A 4,393-nucleotide genomic window follows, 5' to 3' on the forward strand; every position below is an offset into this window, starting at 1 on the left:
TTTCTATAGGGCACCACAGCTCGAAGCAACCTCCATGCCTCTGTGCAAGACTTTCTTCTTTGCCCTTCCTTGTTCTGCAACAGGCCAGGCCTTCCCTTTTCTCTGAACCCCACCTTAAGAAGTTGTCTCTTCCATAAGACTTTCTTGGGCCTTCTAGCTGGAGGATTTTATTCCTCCAAATTCGCAAACCACATTACTAGCCCCTCTCACATGGTGCTTAGGTCACATGATATGATTGTTATTTATGTTCTTCATTCTCTTCTCTCCCCATGAAACTGCAGGCTCCTTCAGAGCAGGGTCTGTGCCTCCCTAACCTTTGCTAACACCCTCTGCACCTAGTATGTACACAGGCGATGCCAACATGTTCGTTAACTGGATGAGTAAGTGAATGAAGGAAAAAAAAGAGCTGATGAAAAGAAACTGATACAGATACTCCTCCAGAAAAAGAGGCTCAGAATATCAGAGAAAAGCAATTAGCTAGTATCCCTTGTTAACCAGCCAAACTCTAGTCCAAATGGTACCGAGAAAATTTCTGGACAACTTGGTTCTTCAGAATTAAGGAAGTAATACCAAAACATTATTCCCTTCAGATGGGAGTAAGACTTATTTCTTCCCCACAGTGAGCATTCTTTACTCACATGTTGAGAGGGCAGGGGGCAAGTACTTAATAAACATGGAGAAAGTTACTCAGCTCAGCTTGCAAAATTTTAGTTGGTCCAAGAGAAATGCTTACTTTTTGCGTCTCTGTTAAAAAAAAAAAAAAAAAGTCTACATGTCCTTGGAAGTAAAAGACATATAAAAAATTAGCAATAAGTGGCCAGGCACGGTGGCTCACACCTGTAATCCCAGCATTTTGGGAGGCCGAAGCCAGCAGATCGCTTGAGGTCAGGAGTTCAAGACCAGCCTGGCGAACACAACTGCTGCACATAATCTAGAAAACCTTGCTCTTGAAGACAGGATGTACTATGAGTGGAACCCCACCAAATTCTTGGGATAGTTCACCCAGGTGAGTGCTATTAAATGGGAGAGAGGGCCCTAAACATGGTTTCTTTCATTGCAGGGGAGAGAGAAATGGTGGTGAGGAGGGAATTTCTGTTTAAAGTAGATGCAACCTTAGGGGGAAAAACAAATATCCTAGCCCAAGTCTGACATTTCATCCTCTCTGGAAACACCAGAATCTTCTCTAAAGCTCTGCATCTGGACTCCTACCAGTCCCTGGTGCTTTCAGGCCTTTTACAAAGCTCTGGGGAAGACAAATGCAAGACACAAATTTCCCAGGAGGAAATTAAATTCATCAAGTGATGTGAGGCCCTTTCAGAATAAGACATTTGAATCAATTCTAATGCCTTTTCCTCCAGCATCAACAGGCTCAAACTTTGCTAGGACGTTCTGTAACTAACAGCCATTTTGACAAAAGACACTTTAGAAACGGAGGCAAGAAAAAAACCTTTGGAGAAGCCCGCTGCTAAACCGCCAAGTTCACACCAGCAAATCTCCCATTTTAGGAGTCTTGTTTCAGGTCAATACTGAAAACAAAGAGCACACCACTAAAAGCAAAACCCATGGATTTTCCCTGGTCTCTAAGGCTTGAGTCTGCCTACCCAGTGTTCAATTCAATTTTCTTGCCCTCTGGAGTCCACCAGGAATAAAGCTAGCCCAGCCTAAGGGATGCACCCGACGTATCTAATCCTCTGCCCCTAGGGAGTGGGGGACACTTCGCCATTTCTTCCTGAGCCTTTGCTTCCCTGGCTATCAAAGGGCCACCTAATGGAACTTTCTAACATCCTCCATGGCCAGAGGTCAAGGAAAAGAAGCACCCTAAGATTGTTCAAGCGGTGCCCACTGTGGTCCGAATCTGTACTGGGAAAAATACCTGGAAAATGAGCATTTCTGCAGGCATGTTTGGAAAAGCAGGCAGTGAAGTCCAAGTGGCTCTCAATCTGGATGAACCTCATTGAAAAGCTGACACTCAGCTATGACTAAGAGTAAATGCAACAGATATTTCAAGGAGCTCGTCACTGATGCAGTTCATAACCCTCCCAGCTGGAGTCAGGCCCCAGCAGCCTCCCGGTCCCCAAACACCCTGCACTCGGAGGGTCAGGGGCAGCCCCGGAGCTTCTCCTAACCCACTGGGGGTAGGATATGTAAACAAGTCATTAGGGAGGCAGGCCCTCGGCACAGACGGGACGGCAATAGCAGAGGCTGCTGAACCTCGGTCACTGAGAGGAAGGTGGATGACCCGGCCGTGGGGGTGATTAACCAGACCAAGGCGCGTCCCACGGGGCCCTGCTACTTCGCTTTTAAACAAGCCTCAGGGAGGAAACCGGGAGCCCGGGCCAAGGGAGGAAAATGGCCACTTTCTGCTAAACAGTCTCAAGGCTAGATAGTATTCCAAAAAAAGCCCTGGTCCGGAGGTGCAAAGGGTAGGGCACATCTGCGGAGGAAACAGTCACCTTAATTACCACGTCTAGAGAAAGTGCGATTTCATTACAGCCTCCAAAACTACCGCCCAAAGAAGGAAACCAGAGAAGTGTTTTCAATTTGAAAGAGGCTGGAAAGAAGAGGGTGAGAGAGACTGACTCTCTCCACCCTCCCGCAACTTTGGACCACAAGGCGCTTTCCTGCCTCAAAGACTATTACCAAACACAACTGGACAATCCAACCCCCCGCTTTCAAACCTGTAGCCGTTACTTAAATGGTAAAACGCCCCACTTTAGTTTCCGGGGGATGCGGCCCAAATCAGTCCTTAAAAACACACAGGGAGCGCCTCTGGCAGCAGTCGCCCACGCCCCCGGCCCCGCGCACTGGGCTCGCTCCGGGAGGGGCGCGTGACGCCACCGAGGGGCGGCCGAGAGGGGACCGCGGGCTCCGGGCAGGGCAGGCGCTCTCGCAGCTCCAGCTATCACACAAGGGAGAGAAAGCAACGCTTTGGTTCCAGAAACTTCCATCGTCAAGGCCAGTTCTGGCCAGACGCACAGCCAAAGAGCCTCCCCTAGTCTAGCGGATGAACCGTTCGCGAATGCCACCCCCTAAAACCTTGGACCCATCTCCCAAGATGCCTCTTTTCTGCGCAATCCAGAAAGCACCCCGACCGCCGCCACCCACCAGCGGCGGCGAATAACTAACTTAGTGAGATCTTAGATAACTCGGGATCCAAGGGAACTTTCTTTTCTCAACGCCGCATCTCCAAGTCTCCAGAAATGTTAAGGAGGGAGGTGGTCAAGACTAGTTGAAGAATCCGAGTTTCAATTTAGGGGAGGGGGAGGGGAGGAAGAGGGAAGTTAATAATGCGGCTGCGGTGTACCCGTGTGGGGTGAAACGGAACCAGATGCGGCTGTTACATCTGGAAAATGGGGGTGGGGGAGGATTGGGGGAGAAAGACATCGTGGTAATTTTTTCAAACGGGTTGATAGCTTCTGGGACCAGAACAAGAAACACGCTTCACACCCCCCGCCCCACCACCACCAAAAAAGTGTCTGGCTGCTTCATAGGGGGTGTGTGTTCTATATGAACCCCATCTACAAGGTCCACAAATTCCTCTGCAAACATGGGTCGTAGCCTCCCTTTTCTCCCAACCCTAAACATAACAGGAGGGGAAGCGGGGTGCAGAGGGGTCTGGGCCAGAGAAGCCTACGCATCGCTGCCGAGTGAACCGCACCGGACAAAAACCTCATCCCTTCCCCCACCTCCAGGAACGAGATTGGGACGGAACGGCCCTCCCGCCCCCGTCCCATACCTCGGCTTAACGACTGTGGGTCGTCCTCCCGTTCCCCAAACTTCCGACCCTCTCAGAGACCGTCCAAGTCATAAGATCACCCCTTCTGGAAAGCGGAGTCGTTTTTCGCTCTCAGCTCAAGCAGATTCAGCCATTTGGTGACGACACCTCCTTAAAGCCTATTCCAAGAGAAGCTAACCTAGCCCTCCACGTCCTCTGCAGTTCATCCCCTACTCCATTCGCCCACAACCCGGACCCCAGGTTTAGCGGGGGTGGAAAAGGACTGAGGAATGTCCTGGATTTTTGGCGTTGAGCCCAAAGCTACCTGCTGAATTGGGGGTGAATCCCCAAAAGGGGACCAAAAAGAGATGGAGTGGAATGCAACACACACACAACACACACACAACGCACCCCACCTCGCCGCCCACTCCCGCCCTCCTCCCCAGTCCAGGAAACCGCGGGCCTCGCCGCCTTCGCCCCGGGCCTGTCCTTCCCAGGACTCACCGAGGAGCCGCCGCCGCCTCGCCAGCTCCCGAGCGCAAGTTGGCGGAAAAGTTGGGCAGCGGGAAGAGCGGCGGGACGAGCGTAGGGAGGGGGCGCAGAAGGAGACGCGGGCGGAGGGAAGGGAGGAGAGACCCAAGGGGGGCGCGGATCGCCCGGGAGGGAGCCGGGAGGTGG

The 4,393-nt window shown here is 51.7% G+C and overlaps 1 protein-coding gene across 1 annotated transcript in view; it reads right to left on the reverse strand.

Annotated features, from left to right (window-relative positions):
* LOC105548990 (fibroblast growth factor receptor 1) overlaps positions 1-4,272 on the reverse strand; it is a 57,000-nt gene extending 52,728 nt beyond the window's left edge. Inside the window, exon 1 of the mRNA XM_011993293.1 lies at positions 4,220-4,272. The gene's annotated coding sequence lies outside the window, so the exon portion shown is untranslated. The remainder of the gene's footprint in view (positions 1-4,219) is intronic.
* Between the last annotated feature and the right edge of the window lie 121 nt (positions 4,273-4,393).

The sequence above is a fragment of the Mandrillus leucophaeus genome, unplaced genomic scaffold, assembly GCF_000951045.1.
Source record: "Mandrillus leucophaeus isolate KB7577 unplaced genomic scaffold, Mleu.le_1.0 Scaffold111, whole genome shotgun sequence".
Taxonomy (NCBI): domain Eukaryota; kingdom Metazoa; phylum Chordata; class Mammalia; order Primates; family Cercopithecidae; genus Mandrillus; species Mandrillus leucophaeus.